Source organism: Carettochelys insculpta, chromosome 22, assembly GCF_033958435.1.
Source record: "Carettochelys insculpta isolate YL-2023 chromosome 22, ASM3395843v1, whole genome shotgun sequence".
NCBI lineage: Eukaryota > Metazoa > Chordata > Testudines > Carettochelyidae > Carettochelys > Carettochelys insculpta.
The window spans coordinates 6399687-6425112 of record NC_134158.1 but is presented as its reverse complement, the minus strand read 5'-3'; the positions used below and the strand labels follow the sequence as shown (position 1 = coordinate 6425112).

General features: G+C 51.8%; 1 protein-coding gene and 1 long non-coding RNA gene across 4 annotated transcripts in view; both read left to right on the top strand.

Annotated features, from left to right (window-relative positions):
* The first annotated feature begins 8091 nt into the window (after positions 1–8091).
* On the top strand, positions 8092–19031 carry LOC142025012 (uncharacterized). The gene is made up of 3 exons (XR_012648576.1): positions 8092–8142; positions 15713–15829; positions 17264–19031. It is a non-coding gene; the product is annotated as an uncharacterized LOC142025012 (long non-coding RNA).
* A 3682-nt stretch (positions 19032–22713) lies between these two features.
* Positions 22714–25426, top strand: part of LOC142024770 (uncharacterized) — a 28705-nt gene continuing 25992 nt past the window's right edge. For all 3 annotated transcript variants that reach the window (XM_075016974.1, XM_075016973.1, XM_075016975.1), the window contains exon 1: positions 22714–22803. The gene's annotated coding sequence lies outside the window, so the exon portion shown is untranslated. The remainder of the gene's footprint in view (positions 22804–25426) is intronic.

The window sequence follows — 25426 nt, the reverse complement described above, 5'->3', positions numbered from 1 at the left end:
ATTCTCCACCGAGCATTGAGAGCGAGGCCAATATTTTGAAGGAGGAAGTAGAGAAAGCAGTGAAATGACTAAAGAACAGCAAGAGCCCAGGAAATGATAAAATCATGGGAGAGATGATCAAATACAGCAGAGAAAGCAGGATTCAGGAAATACACCAACTATATAATATAGCATGGAAAGAAGGGAAGGTGTCTAAGGAATGGACAAGATCTGTGCTAGTGACAATACATAAGAAAGGAAGTACATTGGAGTGCAAGAACTACAGAGTGATTGCCCTAACGAGTCATCTAGGCAAGGTGCTGACGATGATACTGACGGAGAGACTAAGATTGCAGGTAGAAGAACATATGGCAGACAAGCAAGCGGGGTTCAGAAAGGATAGAAGTACCATACAGCAGATATTGGCACTAAGACTGATAGCGGAGAAAGCTCGATGAAGGAACAAGAACGTATACACTTGCTTCGTCAATTTTCAAAAGGCATTTGACACTATAGATCAGAAAGTGACTTGGGTGGTGTTGGAGTCATACGGAGTGGATAGCAGACTGATACGGTTGTTGAAGGATATCAGTGACAATGTGGAGGCAGCGGTGAGAACATGCGGGGAGTTGGGAAGTTGATTTAAAACAAGTAGAGGTACAAGACAAGGAGATCCAATATTGCCAAGTATCTTCATCGCACATCTGGAGAGAGGTATGGACAAGATCAAGGAAGAGGTAGAAGGGATCTCTGTGCACGGGAAAAGAATTAACAACTTGAGGTTCGCAGATGATATAGTTATCATGGAGGAAGATGAGAAGAAGCTAGTGAAAATGGTGCAGGTGCTAAATGAAGAAGGGAAGAGGAATGGACTGATTATGAACATCAATGAAACAAAACCAATGGTATTTGGAGATAAGGTAATAGGAAGGAAGATCAGTGTGGATGATATTGAACTAGAAAATGTAGAGAAGTTCACATATATCTGGGGAGCAACATACCGTATGATCTAGACTGTAAGAAGGAAATAGCAATTAGAATAGCGAAAGCAAGAGTGAGTTTGAAGGCGATGGATAAGATCTGGAAAAGCAAAGCGATTAGCTTAGGGGCGAAGCTGAGCGGCTTGAAAATGTGTGTGTCCAGCAGCATGTTGTACGGATGTGAGATGGGTGATAACGAAAGATTTGAAAAGAAGAATATTGACGTTCGAGAAGAGTTGTTGTAAAAAGTTTCTGAGAATAGGATGGATGCAGAAGGTCACCAATGAGGAATTATGTAGAAAGATACAGCCAAAAGAAAACCTGCTGCAGAAGGTTATAAAACGGAAGCTACAACTATTTGGGCACATCTGTAGAATGAACGACAAATGAATAATCAAGACCCTGGTATTCGGCATAATGGACGGTTTGAACAGGAGAGGCAGACCCCACAGAGAATGGGTAGATGATATGTTAGATTGGTGCGGAGCTAGTCTACACAAACTAAGCCACTCCACACTGGGCAGGGAAAGACAGAAGGAATAGTGAGAGAGGCATCAGCTGAGCCCACAGTTATTGATGATGATGATGATGTGCTGAATGAACTACGTCAATTACATTAACGTCGCATACTTTTCTCTTCTGTATTACTTTAAGAAATTAACGTTGCTAGCGATGTGCTTACCAAAGGCATTTACAGTTAACTCATTTCTTGATAGCAAAAGGTGTGGTGAATGAACTACATCAGTTACTTTACCATAACATTTTATTGCAAACACTTTTTCTTTTATTATATTACTTTCAGATGTTGACATAGCTAGTGATGTGCTGACAAAAGCATTTACATTTAACTTGTTGCCTAACAATAAATCATATTTTCGTTTTTCATACTTGAGCAAGAACATACACGTTTTTCCCCATTCCAGCTCTTGAAGCAGCTCCGTACCAGTCACCACAACTGAAGCCGTCGAACCTCAAATCCACTCCAGCAACTTTGAATGTTAGCCCTGTGATTTGTTAACAGACATAGCAAATGCTGGGGGTGTTGATGTGACACGCTTACCAGAAGAGTCCAGCAAATGCCAATGATCAGCTGCTATTAAAAGCTCATTATCAGTGGGCCCAACTGGGGCTCTGGGGGAACCAATTTCGAGATATAACCAATCCAGTTGCTTAAGTTAGAAACTCAGTAGTATCCGTGCCAAATGTGGTGTTTCTAGCTCACACTGTTTCGAAGATCTTTCAGGACAAACAAAGAAACTTTCTAGAATATTGATAAGAAGAGTCAACCTCTTCCAATCGTGTTATGAACAGCTGGCTGAAAATCTGTGCTGTGGTTTCCTTTTCCATTGAATGAAATGTATACTGTGGACCGTCATCAAAGTCAATTCTAGCCGCGAATGGTTTGGGGGTTACTAGGCGTCTGCACTAGTGAAAAGGTGGGGAACCTGTGCACTCAAGGATTGCACGGCTTGTTGCAGGCAGAAGTGGAGCTTTTCTCCCAGGTGGGAGCATGGCGTGGCCCATAGAAAAGGCTCTCTGTGGGCCTCAGTTTCCCCTGACTTACACCAGTGAAAGTCAGGTTTTTCCGGCTTTCCCCCCCCGATCAGTAGGGTTTTGGCCATAGGGTTCCCCTGATCAGTAGCCAAACACCTCACAGTCATCAGTGATAATAAAAATCTAGCTCAGATCTGGTGCTTTTCGTGAAGGAGATCTCTTAGCACTTTACAAAGGAAGGCAGAATCATTCACACCCAGGCCAGTCAACAGGGGGAGGGGGCAACTTCCCTGGTTCCCACTGATCCAAAGGGGGCTGGGGCTCCTGGCCACTGCTGCTGCTTCCATGGCAATGGCACCGGATGGAGACTCAGACCTTTTTAATCACAGCCAGACCCCTGAGTGCATGCTCTGGGGAGCACTGAAGGGCTGACAGAGAGAGGCTAGCCCAGCCTTACCCCTTCTGCCAGAGGTCCTGACCCTCCTGGGAGCATGGTGCTGGACCCTCCCCACATTTTGCCCAGGGGCCCAGCAAGTCTGTCAGCCCCCATTAGACCCATTTCACAGATAGGAAAACTGAGACACTTTACAGCAATCCATCCACCCCTCCACCCCCACACGTTACCCAGTTGCAGAGCTTGGAATTTACAGTCTTGAAACCTTGCCTCTTTCCCCAGCAGAAGTTACTCCAATGAAAGATCTCTCACCAGCCTTGTTTGTCCTGAGACTGACTTGGTTATCAGTTCTGCAGGGTCACGTCTCAGTGACTCATCTTTCCTTGTGACTGACTGCTCCCTCCTTGGGTCGGTCATGGGGTGACTGTGGCAAGGACTCAAGAAGCTGGAAGGATGAGCACAGGGTCAATATTGGGACAGACAGACCGGTCGTTTGATGTCTGAGCCTGCCCTGCACCGGCATGAAACACAGCACCCGAACCTTGGCAGCTGGCTGGTACCACCTGACTCAGATTGCAGCGCTCTCTCATTGCTGGGTAGGGCAGGGAGTCCAGGCTCTGGTCCTGCTGGGAGCCAAACACAAAAGTCTACGCAGAAATGAAACAGCGTCGCCGCCCAAGCCCTGTGAGCCCGAGTTGGCTCTTGTGGGTCAGCCACAGGTTTGTCTGTGTTCTGTAGAGGTCTTGGAGGGCCCCCTGCAATGTACGTGGGCTGCAGCCTGTCCCTCTGTGGGCCTCAGTTTCCCCTGGCTCGCTGGTGTCTCTTAACCTTCCCAGACGACTGTAGCCCTGCCAAGAGGCTGATTTGCACACTCCCAGTTTCAGTGCACATCAAGACCAGACCGTCTGACGGGCTGGGCGAAGGGGGCATCTGCCCTGGGGCTGGGTGATTCAGAGGGGCCTGGGGCAGCGCAGTGACATCCAAGTGTGAGCAGCCCAGATCTGCTGCGGGGGGCTACTGGAGGGCAAGTCTCTGGCGATGTTCCCTCTCGTCTTTTCCATTCATGCGCGGCATAAATTTTTACGCACCCCGAGACGTGCAAATGGGCCTCACCCGGAGCGCGGTCCAGGCAGTGCTGAAGGCTGACTGCCCTGGCCCCTCCCCTGCCACTCAAGGCAGCTAGCCCTGCACCAGGCACTCCCGCTGATTTTTTTCCCATTCAGGGCAGAATAAATTATTTTGTGTGCGCCAAGGCATGGGTGGGTGTGCACCACCCAGAAGAAACACAGGCTGGCGGCTGTGGGAGGCGGTGGGTGCTCTGCTAAGCAGATGGACAGCCCCTGAACCTGAATCCCTGCGTTAAGCATCTCCACATAACTTTGTATCGTTTTCATATCACTTTGCACACTCATCCCTCACTACAGGGGCACAACGGGGTCCCAGCTTCCTGCTCGTGGGCGGAAACCAGTAAGAGGGACACTAAATTCCCATTAAATACATGTCAGAGTCTCTGATTGGTTCCTCGCTTGGCGAAGGAGTGGCAGCTCGCGGTGCTGCTTTGGAAAGGTGGGTTGGGGGTGGGTGGGGGTGGTTAAAGGCTGGGGGCAGTTTGGGGCCATGAGCAGGAGGGAGGGTTAAAACATGGTGGCGGCTCCAGTGCAGTAGGTGGTGGCTTGTTCCTCCAGGCTGCAGCAGTGGTACCTGTACGGCGGGCTGGGGGGTTTGGGACTCGGCTGGGGTGGCTGTTGGAAGTGGGCCAGGCTGGGGGGTGTGCGTGGAGCTGCAGACCGGCGGAGTGTTGGGAGAAGGCCGGGCTGGGGCTGCGGATCTCTCCGGCCCCCAGCCAGGGACCACACAGCTGGCTCATATTAGTGGGGGAAGTTCACTTGTCTAGTGAACACAGGTGCATATGTGTGTCCCTCGTTTTAGCGAGTACTCGTAAGTAAAGCACTCGTTAAACGAGGGATAAGGACTTTAAATCTTTTTGTATGTAACTTTCTCATCTCTGTATCATTTGCTTAGGACCTATTATTAAGTCTTTTTATGTAGAAACTTTGTAATTTCTGTATCATTTTCTTCTTATAGAAGCTTCGTATTAAACCTTTTTTATTCTAGAAATACACAGGACTCTGGAGTAAGTCTTTGGTAACAGCTCTCTGCCCTTTTCCTTAACTGATCGCCCTGTTGGATGAGAGGTGTGGAAGCCCAGCACCTCTGAACAGCAGCAACAGTTGGAGAGGGGCTAGGACCTGATCCTTGGATCCTAGACCTGTCAAGTGGAAAAGACCAGATATATTGAATACCCTCAGGAGTCAGAGGCCAGCACCTTCTTTTGAAAGCAGATCCAAAGGCCGTCTTTGAAGATGGATTGGGCAGCACCCAGCAGAAGGCACCAGGGGTGCCTGACTGGCAAGGTTGTTGCATACGCATGGGATGACAAACTAGATCTGCGTGGGAGAGAGGCTGCTATGAACTCAAGCATCTTGCAGAGGGACCCCAGGATCTTGTCAAACATCAGAGCATCAATCTGGATTGGTAGAAGCCCAGCACCTCCCTCCCCATCTCACTCACCTGATCAATGAAATTAGGGGAAACAACTAATTGCTAACAAGACAGTGTGTGCCCGTCTGAGGCTATGTCTACACTGAGATAAGGTCAAATTTATTAAATTTGATTGTTTAACAGTGGGTTTAATAAATTTGAGTATCTTCAACTCCCCACAAAGTCGAGTGAGTGCTGTCACACAATCACCAAAGATTGACAGTTGCAGCAGTGCATTGTGGGAACCTATCCCATGGTTCCCTCAACCTTGTAGCATTCTGGGTTTTTTCCACTGCAGCAGTATGGGAAAAAATTGCCCCATGAGTGGCAGCTGTGTGGCAGAGGCAGGGTTCAGGCTGCCAGGGGTGGGGGCGCATCCCTAGAAACTGCAAAATGACCCTAAAAGGTTTCTAATTGGCTCCTCATCAGTCCTGTGCAGATGAAAAGCCACTTAAAGCTGGGAAAGCCCATACCGGACGTGCCGGTGTCCATGCAGGGTCAGCAGCTGCGTGGCGGGGAGGGAGGGATCGAGCTCACCACCTACTTCCTGCGTACCTGGAAAGCACTGGAGCTGAAAGTGGCCATAATGGACAACTGTGTGGCATTGTGGGACACATGTGGACTTCTCTGCAGACCAATACAACCGGCTTAAACCAAAGCTGTTTCCACATTACCATTAATACGAATGCTTACATTTAAAACTTCCCGCTAATCTGATTCGGGTTATCAAAGTAAGAATATCGGAGGCAGCGCCCCCTAATATCGAAATAATGGTATTTGCTGTGTGAATAGTCACAATTTAAGATTGAGCTCAATGCCTTAAAATCGAATTTATGCTGAAGCGTAAACCTAGTGTAATATCATAGGTATAGAATAAAGCAGGGATTGATATTCATATTACTGGCCAATGTGGTGTTTTCCCTTATCTCCCTTGCAAAATCAGGTGTAAAAAATACCATAGAGATAATAAAATAAATCGATTGGCATATAAATATTGTACTTCCATTTCAGTGTGCCATATGCAGAGCAGTGTGAGAAAGTCATTGTATAAAATTTTGGCTTGCACTGACTTTCGGAAGTTCTTTTTATGTAGGCTCTTGCAAATCTAGGCAAATGGCTAGATGATTTGATATACCCCTAGCACAGGGGTCTTCAGCCTGTGGCTCTTTAAGGACTTCTTTGTGGCTCCCCGCACTATACTTGCAAAGTAAAAAAAAAAAAAATGCTCTGGATTATGTTCAATAAACGGTGAACGTCCGTCCTGCAGTAAACTCAGCTCATGCATCTGATGAAGCGGGGCTTTGCCCACAAACACTTACGCTCCAAAATATCTGTGAGTCTATAAGGTGCCACAAGACTTGTTGTTCTCTGCAGTAAACTTGTATCATGTTACAAACATTGTGTGCATGCAGTTCTTGTAATAAAGGTGACACAAAGTACAGTTTGATGTTGTTTATTCAAGGCTGTGCCGTATTCACGTGCATTGTAGCTCTTGAATTACTGAGTTTTTTAACCAAATTAAAAAAAAAAGGCTCTTCTGGCCATTGCGGTTGCTGATCCTTGCCCTGGAAGATCTCTCTGTACCCCTCAGGGGTACATGTAGGACGGCTGACAGAATTGCTGGGTTCCTGGGCAAGGTGGCTTTGTGCCCCTGAAGAGATTGGGTGGGAGGGACGGGGTCGGGACTCTTCTAGCGAGCCCAGAGCTGCAGCACAGACACGCAGCAATAACCCCAAAGTGCCTGGGCTGTGAGGAGCTAAATCGGAGGTAGAGGCTGAGCCTCTGTTCCTTTACTCAAGAAGCAGAAGTGAGCGGGGGGTGGAGGGGTGGGGGGCAGCTCTCCCAGCTGCGCAAAGCTGGGCCCCACGTGGCTGCTTGGGTGTTTTGGTGGCAGCTGGGGGAGAAGGGAATTCCAGACCTTTCCCTCTGGGAGCAGAGCTGAGCTGCTGTAGGAAATCTCTGGGGGCAGGTCTCTGCCCTGTGCAGTTCAGGTGGGCAGACCAGATCACTGCAATGTTATTACAGAATCCTGCTTTCAGTAACACGTGCGGGTGGTGGCTGGTGCACAGGAAGAGCTGCCCAAGGGACAGGGGCCACTGTCAGGGCACCTGATTTAGCAATTAAAATTCTGGCAGGTGTGGGAAAGGTGCTTGGTGCACCTCCCCAGGGCTGCCAGGGGTCACCTATGTTGATACCTGCATGTGGGTGTCAGTTTTGATACCATTTCCCAGCTAGCAGCACCAGGGGAGCAAGGCCTGGCTGCTATGCTCTTGGCTCTGAGAGCAGCGCTGTTACCCGGGGAATCTGTCTATGGACTCCCATACAGCAACTGTCTGGGAGGGAACGCAGAACAGCTCCGGCTCCGCCCACCCTGCAGTTTCCCGCGCTTTATGCTGATCCTCTTTGGTCATTACACTCTGCTCTGGGAAACCTGATACACTCACTATCCTGTGTCCAATCAGAGGGCAGTATGCTAATAACCAGCCAATCACCAAGCTTCCAGGGCGGTGCCGTAAATCCCGCGCGTAATGCAGATCACTGTTAGCACGCTACTCCCGGCTCTGTGACGCTATTACACACGCTACCCTGTGTCCAATCAGAGGACAGTATGCTAATGAAGCCAGTCCCACGCTTCTCGGGTGTAGTAGAATCGGCGCGTTTATTTCTCTACGTTGGGACGCGTGTGGTCTGGTGGTGTCCAAGGGGAGATCTTGTGCTGGGGTGGCGGAACGGAAACGGGGAACCTTCCAGCCGGTAAGCCGTGAACTTCCTTTGCAGCAGTGCCTTGGGAAGCTCTCCCTCCCCTTCCCCCTTGGAATAATAGCTGGTCTGCGTGCAGGGAGGGAGATGGATCCAGGGGAACAGGGGAGCTGTTGTAGGTGACCCTCCTTCTTCCGGGGAGCAGCCCTCACCCGTCTATCTCCTTGCCAGGCTGTCCCCCGGCTTCTAAGCCTTGGGGAAAGCCAAGGAAATCTCTGCTCTGGGGGTTTCCCCAAAGCAGCTGCTTAGGTGGGACTGTAACCAGACAGGAGGCCCCGCTGGTTTGAGTACTGGCCTGCTAAACCCAGGGTTGTGAGTTCAATCCCCGATGGGGCCATTTAGGGGGAAACAAAAGGGAGGGTGCTTGGTCCTGCCAAGAGGGCGGGGGACTGGGCGGGCTTGCTGGCTGGCCTCCCGAGGCCCCTTCGAGCGCTAGGAGAGGTGCATCTCCGCTCCGGGAAGAGAGTGGCGTCTCGTGGTTGGGGCATCAGGACGCTTGGGTTCTCTGGGTGCCTTTGGGCGGGGGGTGGGCACAGATGCCGTGTCCGAAAACTGCTGTCCCAGCGACGGCCTGGATCCTGCGAACCCCCGTGGAGTGGAACTGCCCCCGGGGGGGATGGGTGGGTAGGGGCCCTGAGGGGGGGAGGGGAGAGGTGGTCTGCGGCGGGGGCCCAGCGCTACACCCGGATCGGGGCCCGAGTGAGCCCAGTTACACACGTGGCTGGGCGCCCGCGGGGCGAGCGACCGCTCGCAGCCGCAAATCCCTTCTCAGCCTCAGGTTGCGATTGCAGCTGTCGCGGGAGTTGGGTCAGTGGGTCGCGATCGGTCCCGATGTCGGACCCGCCTGGGGGGCCCCCTCCCCAGGACCCGAAGCCGCTCTCCCGGACTCCCGCCCCCGGCTGTGTCAGCGCTCAGCTGTGCGCCCCTCCCCGCCCGGTCACATGGCGCGGCGGGAGCCTTTTCCGGGTCCCCAGTTTCGCGGGAATTTCAAGCCGGGAGCCGAGCAATGCCGGGGGGCGTCGTGGGGCTGACGTGGGGGCTAACGAGCCTGCTCCTCCTCGGGTCCTCCGCGCTGACTCCATGGCCCTGCGCGCTGGCAGGTGAGTGGGGCTGGGGGCAGCCGGAGATGGGAACCGGGAGTCCAGCGCTGGGCGGCTCTATTCCATTCCGGGGGAACCAAACTTTTTAAAGCTGCGCACCACTTTTCCTCCCCGCAGTTAGCAGCGACTTCCCCCTTCGGCCCCCAGCTGGCTGATGTCATCCACAGCCGAGAGAAATTTCCACTGTCTTCATGGGGGGGGGCAGCAAAGCAAACAAATCCTTTGAGCCACTGCCAGAAATTGGCTGTAGAGTATCAAAACTGCCTGGCTCGGTCTGGCAATGTGAATGCACAGCCAGAAAAACAGTCACACCGGGCAACGTGTTTAATGGGCTGGATGAGCCTGAGCCACAGCAGCTGGTGGTGTTGCGCAGCCCCCCCCTCACACGACTTCACACACACACACACACACACACACACACCACTTTGTACAGCAATGCTCCCGGGCAGTGTTTCTCAAGCTTTTTTTAAAAATCAAGGACCCCTTTTTCTTATACAAAACAAAAAAGATATTCCAAGTACCTCCGGTACCTACAATTTTCAGACACGCATTTCTTTTTCTCCCATTGCAACACAGTTGTTTAAACTACTTGGTTGGGCGGGGCTGGTTGGAAGAAATGGCTTTAGTGGCATCCTTCAGTCTGCATAGACTATGGATCGCGCCCTTTACAGGTTCAATTGAGGACTTCATTTACAGCGTCTACTGTGACTATGAAGGCCCACACGAGAGTGACAGTCCTTGCTGCATCTCTTGCAGATGTGGTGGGTGTCTGGCAAGTCCTTAGTGTGCTTTCTGTGCGCTCGCTTCTCCTCTGCTAGCTGTCTGATCTTCAACTCGCCCTTCTGAAGGCCCTTGTGTAACCCCTGCCTCCATCTGCTGCGGTCGTCTGCTAGCTCTTCCCAGTTGTCCAGCTCGATGTCTACCTCTCTGAGGTCTCTCTTGCAGACATCTTTGTAGTGCAACTGGGGGCGTCCGGGAGGTCTTTTGCCAGAGGCTAGCTCACCATACAGGATGTCTTTTGGAATCCTTCCATCATTCATCCTGTGGACGTGGCCAAGCCAGCGGAGCCAACGCTGCCTGAGGAGGGTGTGCATGGCTGGGATTCCAGCTTGCTCGAGGATGGCGGTGTTGGTCACTCTGTCCTTCCATGATATTCCAAGGATGCGCCTGAGGCAGCACAAGTGGAAGACGTTCAGCCTCTTTTCCTGGTGGGCGTACAGGGTCCAAGTCTCGGTGCCGTAAAGGAGGGTGCTGAGGATGCAGGCTCTGTAGACTTGCATTTTGGTGTGAGTGTACAGCTTGTTGTTATTCCACGCTCTCTTGCTGAGTCTGGACAGAGTTGTAGCCGCTTTTCCGACCCTCCTATTTAGCTGTGTCCAATGACAGGGTGTCAGTGATGGTGGACCCGAGGTAAACGAACTCGTGGATGACCTCTAACGTATAGTTGTCAATGCTGATTGATGGAGAAACAGCAACGTCCTGACCGAGTACGTTTGTCTTCTTTAGGCTGATTGTAAGCCCAAAGTCCTCGCATGCTTTGGAGAGCTGATCCAGCAGTTTTTGAAGCTGGTCTTCTGTGTGAGACTCTACAGCAGCATCGTCTGCGAACAGCATGTCTCTGATGAGGGATGGATCCAAGACACTGGTTAATTTTTTTTTTGGGCCGGTGAAGTGGGGATCTGGACAGGAGCTGGCGCTTTGAAGGTGTGAGGGGGAATTGTCCAGCACGCTGATCTGTGCAGCGCTGAGGGTTGTTGAACCTGGCCCTGCCCCTTCCAGGGTGTGGAATCGAGGTTCCCCACACTCCTTGCCTGAGGGCCCACCTAAGCTATTGCCCCCCCCAGTTGTATTTACCTTTGCATCTTGCTCACCTGCACCACCCACAATCTGGACACTTAAAGCCAGATGTTTTTTCAGAGTGGAGCTGCTTTGGGGCTCTCTGAAGTGCTGCATGGGGCAGTGCTGAGGGCTCTAGATCAAGCGTGCACAAAGTGAGGGGTGGGTCCCCGGGTCAGCATGAAATTTCATCAGGGGGCTGCAGGACAGTTGGTGGCTGGGGTCTATGTCTGTACTTCCCCGGGGGCTGGTATGCCACAGTCAATCTTTAGGAGATCGATTTTTGCCTCACCAGTGAAGACGCAGCAAAATCCATTTCTCTGGGCTCGGCCGTCGACCCTGGTACTCCGCATTGCCTTGTGGAGTTAGCGCGAGCCCAAGGCTGATACGTCAGTTCTAGCTACGCTAACAGTGTGGCTGGAATTGCGTATCTGGGATCGACTTAGTTCCCCAGTGTAGACCAGACCTGGGTCTCAAGCTCATCCATCTCATTAAAGTGCCATCAAAACAAAAAAGCAGTCCAGTAGCACTTTAAAGACTAACGAAATCATGTATTAGGTGAGCTTTTGTGGGACAGACCCACTTCTTCAGACCATAGCCCGACCAGAACAGACTCAATCTATAAAGCACAGAGGTCCAAAATTGTCATCTATTACAATACTGAAATCTGTTTCTGTTTTTTTATGTCCCGCGTATTCCCATTTCTATACTGATTAATGAAGTTTTTACATCCCACAGGCTTATTTTCTTACAAGTGCCAAAAGGGCTTTTTTCATATGAACACAGCTGAAATGTCCATCAGTTCGGACGACGTTAGACAGGTTGGGGAGTGGGCCAGGAGGCCCTGCTAGATGTAGCTCTGAACCAGCTGATTAAATGAGTCGAGAATCCAGCCCTGCAAACCCTGGCCCCTGATTACCACGGGCAAGGCCGTCCTTGAGATTCATGGTGCCTTATGCAGCCCGAGCACCTGAACCAAGCAGGGGCAGCCACTCTGTGGGGCAGGGCTGTGGGGACAGGAGCTGTGGGAGGGGCGTGAGAAACAGGAGAGAGGACCACAGCGGTGCCTCCGATTTAATGGCGCCCTATGCAGTGCAGATGTTTAAGGGTGACCCAAATCCTCAGGGTGGGGCTGAGCTAGGATCACAGCCGCAGGTCTCTAGCAATAGCAGGGGGTATCTCGCAGTCGACTGGGACTGAGGGATGTTGATGTTGCCTTGGGTGAGAGGAGGAGGTCAGAGCTTGAAGAACACCAAGTTTCATCAGTACCCCTTAGTCCTGGTCCCCTCCTTGCCCCGCTGCCGCCTCTCTGTCCTGATCTTCACTCCCTGCTTTTCTGTTAGAGCCTGGGGTCTCCCGCGCCGTGAATGCCCCTCTAGCCTCCCCCCCCACCGGCTCCCACCTCCATTCCAGCCCAGAGTTGCCCTGCAGTGCCCCTCAGTCCAGCCCTGCAGCCCTCTGCCTTCCTCACCCTGAGCTGCCCTTCCACTCCCAGCATTTCTGATGGCCCTCAGTCCCCACCAACCACCTTCCGCTGTCCCAGCCATCACCTCCTACCAGCTCTTGTGCCGCTCCCCAGTCTGGGCCTGCCGCTCGCCTTCCACTGCTTCCTTTCCAAGTGGAAATCAGCTGCTTCCCCAAGAGCAGTTTAGGATCCACTTGTCGCTAATCCAGGTTGAGCCTCTCTTGCCTGGCACTCTTGGGGCCTGAGTGGTGCTGGACGAGAGAAGTTGCTGGATGACCGGAGGTGAATATTGTCTAGCATGTTACCAACACTTCCACTGCTTACTGGGCTCTTAAAAGACACTTAAGGGTAAATTACAGCTGAATAGCAGCACAGAACACTGAGAGCCAGGGACTGGTCACTGGAAACAAACTTTATGGGAGTGTGGGAAACTTGGGCATAGCCAGGCTAACTGAAATCATGCTGGATTATGGGTATTGCCAGACCAGAGAGAACCGGGCTAGAGAGGTTCAACCTGTACACCTTTTCCTTCTAGGGCCTGCAGCCTGTCCCCTCTATGACCTGTTGGTGCCCGAAGGCTCCTCTAAGCATGTTGAAATTAATATAACCGAGAAGTCACGTGTCTTGTGTAAGATGCAGACTGCCTCCTCTAAGTGCGAGGAGCTCATGGCGTTATATAGCACAGAAACCCTCCACTACTACAACAGCACGTTCAAGGGCCGGATCTCTCTATCAGACCACCTCCGCATTACTGTGATGAATGCAAGTAAATGGATGGCTGACGAGTACCGAGTTGTTACTGATCTTCATGAACGTTGCATGGCTCGTATCAATCTGACGGTGCCTGGTAAGTTTCCCAAGTGACTTGCCTGAAGGTTTATGGCCTGTGGGGCTCTGGTTCGATCTCATACAGAGCCTCTCCATCCAATGCGCGGTATAATAGGGCGGCTAATTAATCGCAGTGAATGCACGTCAGTAACTCAAAAACCGAAATGCGATCAGTAACAGAGTCTGTGTCTTCAGAGAACAAACCAGCAGTCCTGCTGCACTTGAAAGACTAACAAAACAATGGACTAGGTGGTGAGTTTTTGTGGGGCAGACCCACTTCTTCAGCTTGCTCCAGCGCTAGTTCCAGAGCTGTAGAAGTGGGTCTGCCCCACGAAAGCTCACCACCTAATCCATTATGTGGTTAGTCTTTCAAGTGCTACAGGACTGCAGGTTTGTTTTGTTAATTGCGGTTAATTGCTGTTTTAATCCCTCTGCTAAACCATAGAATCCAATCGAAATTTATGACATATGTTTTTCCTTCTCCGTTTTCAGTAACACAGGCAGCATTTTAGTACAGTGCTCACTTTATATTTTTCTGACATATTTGCACTGTAAAACGATAAAGGAAATAATGTGTTCCAGTTTGCTTCAATTGTGCAATTCCTTTATCGTGAAAGTGCAGCTCACCAGTGTAGATGGTTACCCTGCGCTCAGAAAACAAAACAAGGTAAAATGCCAGAGCCTACAAGTCTACTCAGTCCTCCTACTTGTTCAGCCAATCACCTGGAGAAATGTTTGTTTACATTTAAGGGGGTGGTCAGGCTGCCTGCTTCTTGTGCTCAATGGCACCTGAAAGTCAGAACGGATTTTCAGGAGCTGGTATTGTCTGATACGTACATGCCCAGTGTGTTAGATGTTTGCATGCCCTGTCATGCTTCAGACACCATTTTAGAGGACATGTTTGCATGCTCCCAATGCTTGGGTATGTGTTTTTTGTGACTTGACTTATTGGGGGAGAATTGTACATCTGCTGGTCTGCTTTACTTGAGTTGTGGCCCTATATCTCTCGTTAGAGCAGTCTTGGGTGATGAACGAGCACAATTTGTTCATACGCTTTCACAGCAGATTTAACAGAATGCAAAGTGGGTACCAATGAGATACTTCTGAAGGTAGCTACAGCGCTCGAGTAAAGGATTAAGAATCCACAGTGCCTTCCAAAATCAGAGAGGGGTGAGGCGTGGAGCCGCAGGTATTGAAAGAGCAACGTCCTGGTGCTGAAACTACAGAACCCAAGCCACCAACAAAGAAAATCACAGCTCCGGCTGGTGGCTGGTGGCCCGTGACTCAGATGATGAAAATGAACACGCATTGGTCCGTGTTCCTTTGGCTTGTTTTAGAGGATGTATTGTATTGAGGATCACTTGTATTGGGTGAATTGAAAAATTATTTTTGGGTGTTTACAGTGCAAATCTGCACAGGCCTTTCACAGCGTGGGGAGATGTTGTGGGGATAAATACCCTGAAAGGACTGTGCAGTGCCCTGGCTTTGGAAAAGGACAACAAAAATGGGGGGTTTGGAATGGAGCCATATGAAGAAGGATTTGTAAGGCTGGGACTTTTCAGCTTAGGAAAGAGGAGACTATCGGGGGGGGATATGATAAAGGTCTACAAAATCACGAGTGGGGTGGAAAAAGTAAATGAGGAAAAGTTATTTACTTGTTGCCGTAACGTAAGAACTAGGGGTCAACCAATGCAATTAATGGGGAGCAGGTTCAAAACTAACAAAATGAAGCTTTTCTTCATACCAAGCACGGTCAGCCTGTGGAACTCCTTGCTAGGGGAGGTTGTGAACACGGGGACTTCAGCAGGGTTCAAAATGGAGCTAGATAAATTCATGGGGGATGTATCCATCAATGGCTATTAGCCATGATGGGCAGGGTGGTGTTCCTAGCCTCTGGTTGTCAGAGGCTGGGAATGTATGAGGGGACCGGTCGCATGGTTGTCCCCTGTTCTGTTCACTCCCTCTGGAGCACCTGGCATCGGTCACTGTCAGCAGACAGGACACTGGGCTAGATGGACTTTTGATCTGACCCAGCGCGGCCACTCTTATGTCCTGTGCTGATTGGCTGGGGAGGAGAAGGGGCTAGATAAAAGCCATTCCTGCTGCCGGTGAGATGCTGTGTCTTGCATCTTCACGCCCCTGTGGAGCTTTTAAATACAGACCGGATGCCTGTACCGAAGGAAGCTGCGCTAGCTCGGCCATCAGATGTGGGCTGGATGCAGGAACCCTTGGATGAGGTTCTCTGTCCTGGGTTACACAGGAATTGGGCCAGACCTGCTGATCTAATGGTGGCTTACGTTGGCTTACGTTCTATGGCCTACTGGTTTGCCTGCAGATCCTGTCTCATCGCTACCTCCTATATGGGAGTCTCCCACTGCCGGAGCAGGGCCTGCTGATTCAGCTGGAGAAGGAGATAGCCGAGGGATGCCTTCCAATGACTCTCCAGAGCGGGGTAAGTATTAATGACCTGAGTCTCTTTACAGGAGCCCTGCCCCGTGGGATGGCGCAGCACCTGGTTAGCACCTGATCCCTTCCTCCCGAGAACTCCGGGTGCTTTCCTCACTTCAGGTCCGTGACCACCAGGCCCTGGGGGCTGTTGGAGAGTTAGAGCCCCCTGAACTTTTTTTAATGTTTGTCTTATTTACGGGGTTTTATTTTATCCACGTGGTGGTAGAGAGGGCAAGATGCCGCCCTGGGGGAGATGTGTGGGGGCAGGGCTTACAGCCACGATGGGCTCTGGGTGTGGGGGGCAGCCCCATATTCAGGGCCTTGGAAGGGGTAGGACTCAGGGCAGCCAGTCCTCTGCAATGTGGGCCTCCCCACCCGAGCCCCGTGGACCACCTGGTGTGGTGCTCCAGCCGCAGTTCCAAGGGACCTGGTACTCTGGCTGCAGCAGTGGTGGTGGCTGGGAGCCTCGGGCCCCTTTTAAGTTGCTGGACTCCACAGCAACTGCCCCGTATCCCACCACCATGTGGGGCAGGCGTGGGGCAGAGTCTGGAGCCAGCCAGGCTGGATGAGAACAGGGCTGGAGAATCAGCCCACCCTGCACTCACCCCACAGTGACAATGCCTGCCCTGCAGGGCTGCCCCTTACCCTGTCCAGCCTGGAGTCAGCCCAGCCGTCCCCCGTTCTGAGCCACACCGTGCACCAGGTCACGGCACTGGGGGTGCAGGGTCAGAGGGACGGGGATAAACCTGCAGCCCTAAACCATTTTTTTTTTTTTTCCTTCCCATTTTATTTCCATGGTGGCGCTCGTCTTTGCAAATTTCTCAGTGCTGCTCAGTGGTGGTGGGCAACCCGCAGCCGACGGCCGCGTGCAGCCCCCGGGGTTTCCACGTGCGGCCCTCGAGCCGTTTTGTTTGCCGCTGCCCGGACGCAGGGTTGCCCAATTCCGCTGGTTTTCAGCCGCGGAGGTTTTTTTTTCCCTCCCGGCCTTACTAAACTGATGCACACAGAGCAGAGCTGCTGGAAGTGAAGGGCAACACACGTTTCCTGGGAGAGCCACGTGCTCCCTCTGCATCCAATCCAAACGCTGCTGCGGTTCAGTCAGCACAACCTGCACATCCTCGGTACCGAGCAGGGTTAGCAAAACTTCCCTCTCCTGGGAGATTGTCTTGCTTTCAACAATCTCGCAGCCTATTGAGATGACAGAGGGCTGCTTGTTGGCTTACGGTGTGGGCATCTGTCAGCCTCCCAGCATCCCCTGGGATAGGGCCATGTGATTACCCACAATGCACAGCTGGGGAATCGAGGTAGGGAGGGGGTCGGAATGGTAGAGCAGAGAACTGCTGACTCCTCTCTCAAGTACCGGGTAAGGGTGTTAGACCCTGGGCCGTCCTTCCGTTCTTCGGTCAGTTGTGTCTAAGATGACTGTTCTCCTTTCCAGAGCCAAGGGGCCATTACGGCCTGTGGGCCTCGCTGGCATTCTCCACTTTCCTTATCTTTGCTGTCTTTTGTGTTTGCTGCAAACGTGAGGAAAGACCACAGAGCCATCATCGTTGTGAAGAGGAAGGGATCTCGAACCCAGGGGACTCACCCACGTGCCAGCTAGCCCGTCTCGCAGCATCATGTGGCCAGAAGCAACATTCCCTCTAATTTTTTCCCATCCATAGACTCCTAGAACACTAGAACTGGGAAGGACCTTGAGAGGTTCCCAAGTCCACTCCCTGTACTCCTAGCCGGACAAAGCACATATTTATCTAATTTATCTAACCGGCTCTTCAATATCTCCAATGATGAAGATTCCACAACCTCCCCGGGCAACTTATACCATGTGCAGAATAAGTTTTAGGTGCATTAAGGCATGTGTAGCTGTATACCACCGTTAGAAACACAGGCTGCGGGCACGTTGCTAATCAGCTGGGCGGCATTTGAATCTTTCCCAGTGGCTGTTCAAGCATCTGCCTCGCAGGGAATGCTGGCAGGAGCTCAGAAACTCAACAGAGAGGCCAGTGAAGAGATCCCACTGAACGGGGAGGAGGTACAGCCCTGAGGACTGAGCTGGCTGTCCCATTGCAGCACTTTAATAGAGCCGAATGGCCGATGTGACAATGTAATGAGATTTCCTTGGGCTATTTGGAGGTGCTTTGCAGCCCTTGGAGAGAGACTTGCAGAAAAATCTTGGAAAAGGCTTAAAAACACTTAATTAATAGTTTGCATTAAATAGTCATTAGTTTTAAGATTAAGGTTGTAATTGAATAGAAATTAAGGATAGTTTAAATTTAGAAAAAACAACATGGCTGACCAAAATGGCCAAGGGAACGGGATGAAGCAGCCTAAATTTAGGTGGAAAATTATCCAGGGAGGCACTTTTCCGACCTCAAAATAGGTCTGGTGTCACAGGGGGAAGCTAGTTAAGAAGTCTCCTCTCTTGGCGGTCCATTGATAACAAGTAGGACGTCTTCCTGTCACACTCCTAGTTGTGAGCTGGTTGATGTCTGACCGTTCCCTGTTTTTGATGGCCATTTCTGATGCTCTTCTTTGTCTCTCCTTGTCTGCACTGCGGTGGGACTTCTCAAATTGTGCCACCCCTTCAGGGAGAACCGCTCTACGGGTATGCTAAGAAAAAAGGAAGGCTTTATATGGAAAAGAAAATAAGCTCATACCTGGAAGTTGGCTTAGCTGGGCTCCTAAACAATGCTGGTGAGTTAGGCTGGAGGGAGAGCCATAGGTACGTAAGACCAACAACCAGCAGGCTGAGAGTGGAGTGGATGGAGAGGTTTGTGGAAAAGCAGAAAGGGTGAGATGCCTGAAAAGAAGAACAAGAAGCCTTGTGGCACCTTATAGACAAAAAGATATTTTGGAGCATGAGCTTTCATGGGCAAAGACCTGCTCTGTCAGATGCATGAGTGGGGGGGTGGTTTCAGAGGGGTATTTAAGGAGGAGGTCCCAGTGAAAGGGAGGGCCAGAGCTGACAAGGTCTATTCAGTCAGGGTGGAAAAGGCCCGTTACAAACAGCAGCCCACCCTAAGCAGAAAGGTCAGTCCCTTATTTAGGAGCGCGTGTGCCTGTCAGTAGAGGTGGACGCCTGCTTCTGAACAGGAGCTCCACTGGCTGGTGCTCCCGGGATGCTCAGGGTTGGTGTTAAGCAGCTGTTCTGTTCTAATGGCTTTTCACAGATGTGGGTATAGAGGTTTTGCTCTATTAAATACACTGTCACCTCTTGTAAATAATTGTTTTTTGGTTTTGCTGCTTCTGTGTCTGTCCTTGAAGGGAGGCCGTGTCCTTCATTCAGGGGTTAGGAAGACAAGCTTCCTGGGGGGAGCCGTGTGCTGGGGAGATACAAGCCCTTTGATCACACCCTGCCAATTCCTTTCGCTTTAGGGTGAGCCACAACCTTATCACCCATCTGTTACAATGCAAGCGCTGTCCTAGAGGCGTTTACTGGCATCTAGATTTTAGGGTAACTGCCCCCTTCTGTGGGTGTTGGGTGGCTGTGATTGTTGCATGTGGTGGTGGTTTATGACTGCATGGGACTTGTCCATCTGAGGTGCTTAAGTCTCCGGGCTGGGTTAAGGCTCTGGGCTGGGATTGGGGGAAAACTGTTTTTTCAAGTCTTCATTATTCCTCCAACTCTCTGGGTCTCCTGGGCACATCTGAGAGACCCAGTCCTGGGCAAATTGCTTAAAATAGAGCTACTTACAGCCCAAGACTGGCGTCCTCTGCTATGAAGCAACAAACCAGCCACCAAGAGCACTGCTGTCCCCACACTGGCCTGCAAGAATAGTAACAGAGAGGGAGCCGTGCTAGTTTATACACTATCAAAACAAAAAGCCGTCAAGTAGCACTTTAAAGACTAGCAAAATAGTTTATTAGGTGATGAGCTTTGGTGGGACAGACCCACTTCTTAGATCAGTTTCATTTCCAATACAGACTGATGTAAGTGCAGAGGACCAAAAAATATTGCAATAAAAACTGACAAATCAAATAGGACTAAAGGAGCGGGGTGAGGGGTGAAGGATGTTAAGTGTCCTGCCTGAGATAATTGTGAGCATCAAAGGAAGGGAAGCCGTCCTTGTAATGTGTGAGGTAGTTGATGTCTCTGTTCATACCGCGTGTTAATGTGTTGAATTTGAATGCGAATTCCAATTCACAAGTTTTTTCCCGTTTTTAAATTCTCTGTGCTCTAAGACACAAAGTCTCAGGTTTTTAACAGAATGGCCCACTCTAATGAAGTGTTCACTGACCGGCTTATGTGTATTGAGTTTCTTGATGTCTGCTCTGTGTCCATTTATTCTGTGGCAAAGGTTTAGCTCAGTCTGTCCAATATACATAGTGGCAGGGTATTATTGGCACATAACAGCATATATGATGTTGCTGGAAGTGCAGGAGAATGTGCCTTTGATCTTGTAACTAACATGGTTTGGTCCAGTCATGATATCCGCAGAATAGGTATGTGGACAAAGTTGGCAGTGGGATTTGTTGCAAGGAAAAGTTCCACGGTTAGTATTACTGTGGTGTAGCCTGTGATTGCTGGAGGGAATCCTCCTTAGGTTAGGAGGTTGTCTAGAGGAAAGGACAGGCCTGTCACCTAGAGCCTTCTGTAGTGTAGCATGCTGTTCCAGAATAGGTTGTAGGTTTTTAATGATGCATTGCAGGGGTCTGAGTTGGAGGCTATAGGTGATGACAAGTGATGTTCTGTTTTTGATCTTCTGGAGCCTATCTTGAAATTGGTGGTATCTGGGTATTCATCTGGCCCTGTCAATCTGTTTTTTTTAACTTCTCCTGGTGTGCATCCTTTGTTAGGATAGGACAGAAATCCTTTCGGGCCTAAGTTCATAGCAAGAACACTCTGAAATGATGAGCTGGAGTGAAGACAAAAATGGAGGTCCTCTCAGGGTTCTCTTTATACCCTTGTCCGTATGGAGGGACTTCCATTGTTCATCCCTGTCAGGAAGCACAGCTGAGATGGAGCCTATCACACGGGCAAGCCACCTATGCAAGTCCTTTTAGGCAGTTTGCCATAGCCCAGCATAGAGGCAACACCTTACAAACTCCTCAGGTGCTGGTTGGAATCTGGTAAGGCCATTTGTCTGTCAAGTACGGCTTCAGCTGGCTAGGAACCGTTCCACAGTAGGGTGCCAAGCCTCCTATGGAGGTCTCCGAGAAACTAAAATTTCAAATACCAGCACAGAGCCAATACTTACAACTCAACATATGAAATGATACAAACATCTGAGCAGCCTAAACAGAGTCAGCGAGGCAGCAACTTTCACTGAACCCCTCCCTTGGCCCACTTTGGACAGGATTTGGTGCAGAGAACAGTAGCTGCAACTGTGTTTTGCGTGTTCATCTTGAAACTCAGTAACATTACACTGCCTGTGTGACTTCGGATGACTGTAGGGCTGGGTTTTAGCCCAAGGACTCACGCTGAGCTGAGCTGGGAGCTGAGCACTTCTGAAAATCTGGCCTTCCACCATCCTGTGCCTTAGAGTCCCCTCTTCAAAACAGGATACACTGTCAGGGAGTTTGTAAGAATTGTTGGACAGCAGGGACTCTGTTTGGGCCTGTCCCCATCAAGGTGAGGCCCTCTCTGGAGCTACAGACTCCCTTGTAGTATTTTAATAATGGCTAATAAACCTACGAATCTGTCACAGGGGTCTCAACCGCTGTGGGTTTTTGTTTTTTAGTTTTAGGTTTGTTTTTGAAGTGAGCCTTCCAAGGCTTTTTGGAAATTCTAAAGGTTCTGCCCTCGTAGGTGTCTCTTACTTGCCTGCACCCGGTTCACAAGTTTTCATAAAAATAACTTTGCCCAGATTGTACCCTTGATCATCTGTTTTTACTGCTGTATTTATCTTTGGGCCTCTCTCCCCTGTCCCGCGTCTGGGCCAGGATTTGGAGCGTCTCGTCATCTTAGCAACAGTGGGATCTTACTTCGGCTGCAGCCCTTTCAGTATGACTGAGATGCACGCACTAAGGAAATCAAATGGGTCTGATTTTTTTTTTTAAAAAAACTTATCAAGACCTTCCTAACTTTTTCAGAAGTTACAACATGGAGTGAACATTGGCTCCAGCGCTCTGGGGTCTTGAATGGAAATGTTTGGTCAGCGTGGGTGCCTCTTTTAATTCCAGGGCAGAATATGAAACTACTGTCCAACAAGGTCACACAAGATACATGCGCGTCTGTCTCAGGTTTTACACCATTTCCTTGCCAGCAGCAGCAGAGGAGCAATGTCTCCAAGCTGGGCTCTGAGAGGAGCATGGCTTTGTGGTGAGCACAGTGGTTTTACCCGGGAATCTGGCTATTAAGTCCAATGCAGGTACTGCGAATTCACTATTTACAGCTATTGGCAAATTTACACCCAGCTGTTTTAAAGAGCAGCTGGCAAAACCTATACAAAAAGACCAGCTGAAGCTCCGCCCACCCCTGCAGTTTCCCGCGCGTTATGCTGATCGCGATTCCATTGTTTATTGTGCTGTGAAACCTCATACGTTTCTACCCCGTATCCAATCAGCGTGCAGTATGCTAATAAAGCAAACCATTCCGCTTCTGGCGGGGGTGGGTGGGGGGTGCTGGCACGGCTGTGGTCTGGCTTGGAGTGTCCCTGGCTGCTTGGGCCCAAGGGGAGATCGTCTTCTGGGGTGGCTGCATAGAAGGCGGGGGGGGACCTTTCAGCCGGTAAGCCGTGAACTTCCTTTGCAGCAGTGCCAGGGGAGGCTCTCCTTGCCCTCCCCGCGTGGTGCGGCTGGTGTGTGTGCAAGGCGGAGGGAAACGCTCTGCCCTGGGAAGGGAGTGGTGTCCAGTGGTTAGAGCGGGGGGGTGGGGGGGCGGTGCACCAGGACGCCTGGGTTCTATGGCTGGCTGCGGGCGGGCGCGGGGCGGAGGCAGAGATGACTTGGAAAGACACGTGTTTGGAAACTGCTGCCCCGGATGTTTGGCTGCTGCGGACACGCGTGAAGTGGAGCTGCCCCGGAGGGGGCCGATCGGTGGGTAGGGACTCCGGGTGCTTGATTTTGGGGGGCAGGGGTGCTCGGCGGGGGTCACGGCGCTGCAGCCGGATCAGAGGGGCCCGAGGGAGCAGAGTTACGTGGTGGGGTGTCCGCAGGGCGGGGAGCGCTTGCCGTTGGGGGTGGGGGCGCCCGGGGGCTCCCCACTTCAGCCATTAAGATCTGGGGGGACATGAGGCTTCCAGGTGTAAAATCTGGAGGGTTGGGGGGTTGTTACTGTTCTGCCACCCCGAGTTTCCCCGGTGCCCCCCAGAAAAGTTGCTTGCTCTGTCCTATGTTGCTGTTTCTTTGGGGTACTCTGCTCTGTGGGTCCCCGGGTCAGCGCCGCTGCAGTAGCCACGTGGGGGGCTGGCGGGTGGGGGCCAGCGTGTGTAGCAGCAGGAGAGGTAGCCCTATATAGAGGGGTATGGTGCCCCCACCCCCCAGGCCTTCCCAAGGGGGCGGGGGGAGGTCTGCTCACCGTGGGGCTGCAGCCCCTTTCCGCAGTGTGATGAAGGAGGGATCTTGTTCCCTTGTTAGGGTACATGCCGGTAGTAACCCCAGGTGTGTGCCTCAGTTTCCCCGGGCCCCCCACCAATACCTAGGATGGGGAGTGGGTGTTTCAGGTGTGAGAGCTTCTCCCACCTGCACAGTGGCCCTGCCCTTGGTAACCTGAGCCGGGCAGGAGGTGAGACCAAGTGACACCTTTTGCCTGGGAAGGAGGGCAAAGGAATGGGGGGGGGGCTGGCTGGGTTTGCTTTGCACGGGGCAGCTGGGAGTGGGGCAGTCTCTGGGGGCTTGAGGAGGGAGTTGGGGAGGGCCAGGCCCCTGGCCCCCCTCTGGGCTTCTCTCCCCGGGGCTGACAGCTGCTGGTTCCTGTGCTGCCAAGTCTGTTCTATGCTGTTCCTGTTGTCTCATAACCCTTCTGTTCTCCCTGATGAGTGAGGGTCCCATCTGCCTGTGGGGGGGGGGGGGCAGGGCCTGGGGACCCCCACCCTCAGTGGCACCTGGCATCCCCCTAGAGGGCAGCAGCAGGGCTTGATTCTGCAAGCCCAGTGCAGAGAAGCCCCCAGAGCTTATGGGGCAGCATCCAGGCTGGATTAACCCTCTGTGGGCCTGGAGCCAAATGTTGTTGTGGGTCCTGGGGGGCCGAAGGAGCATGACCCAGGGAGGCCAGTCCCCAGATAGGTGCCAGCTAGAGGGAAAGGGGCATGGCAGAGCCCCTTCTTCTTGAGGGCATATTCCCCCCCCCCCCCCCAGCTCAATGCTCCCCCATGGCCACACCCCCTCCACAGCCCCGCCCACATTTCCAGCACAGCTACCCAGAACCCCCACTCCCTAGCCCCCCCAGTGCACGCTTCCCTCACAGCCCCCCCCTCCCCCCCCACCCCCTGGCTGCACCCACTGGCACTGCTGGGGGGCGACCATGTCTCCCAGGCTGAGCGGTCTGCGCAGCCAAGGCTCCCCCTGGTGAGGGGAGTCACTCCCGCCCCTTGGGAGTGGAACCATCAGCCAAGCCAGGGCCTGCCCCTATCAGCCCAGCTGAGCCTCCCCGTAAGTGATCACCCCACACGCCTGGCTGGGATTCTGCAATGCTTCCAGGCTGCTCAGCGCTGGGGAGGTGGGCAGGGGCTGGGTGGCGGGATGCAGAGGTGGCTCAGAGCTACAGATGCCCTGGGATTCTGCCCCAGGAAGGGGCTGGGTGCAGTCTGGCCCAGGGGACAGCTCCATAGCCCTCTCTGTGCCCCCTGCTCCTCTGGCGGGTGCCTGGCACAGGCAACCATAGCGTTCCTTCCTCTGCTGCTGGTGCAGGGGGTGAGTCTGCCCCTCAGCTCCAGCCCCCTTTACTGACACATCCATAGAGCTGCAGGGGTGAAGGACCCACCTCTGTGGCTGGTAGACCCCTCTGGGAACAAGGCTCTCCCAAATTTTGAACACCGTCATTATTTTTTTAAAGCCAATTGCAGGCGTCAGGCAAACAAAATTCATGGTTTTAGCAAGTGCTGCTGACTCAAGTGATATACAGATTGAACCTTTTTAATCTGGTACCCTCGGGACCTGACAGGGGCTGGACGAGGGAATTCGCTGGACCATAGGAGGCTGATATCTCTAGCCTCATTGCCAACACTTCCACTGCTTACAGGGCCCTGAGATAACATTTAGGGGTAAAGTACAGCTAAAGAACAGCGCAGAACACAGAGCCAGGACTGGTGGCTGGAAACAAACTTTATGGGGCTGTGGGAAACTTGGCTGCACCCGTGAGAAGTGGTCGTCCGGCTAACTGCAATCATGCCGGATTACGGATGTGGCTGGATGACAGTTCCAGATTAGAGAGGTTCGATTGGGGGGGGTTCTGGAGAGAACATAAGAACGGCCATACTGGGTCAGACCAAAGGTCCATCTAGCCCAGTATCCTGTCTGCCGACAGTAGCCAATGCCAGGTACCCCAGAGGAGGTGAACTGAAGACAATGGTCAAGCGATTTGTCTCCTGCCATCCATCCCCCGCCTTCGACAAAAGGCTAGTCACCATACCTTACCCCTTGCTAACAGCCATCTATGGACCTAACCTCCAAATATTTATTGAGCTCTTTTTTAAACTCTGTTAGAGTCCTGGCCTTCACA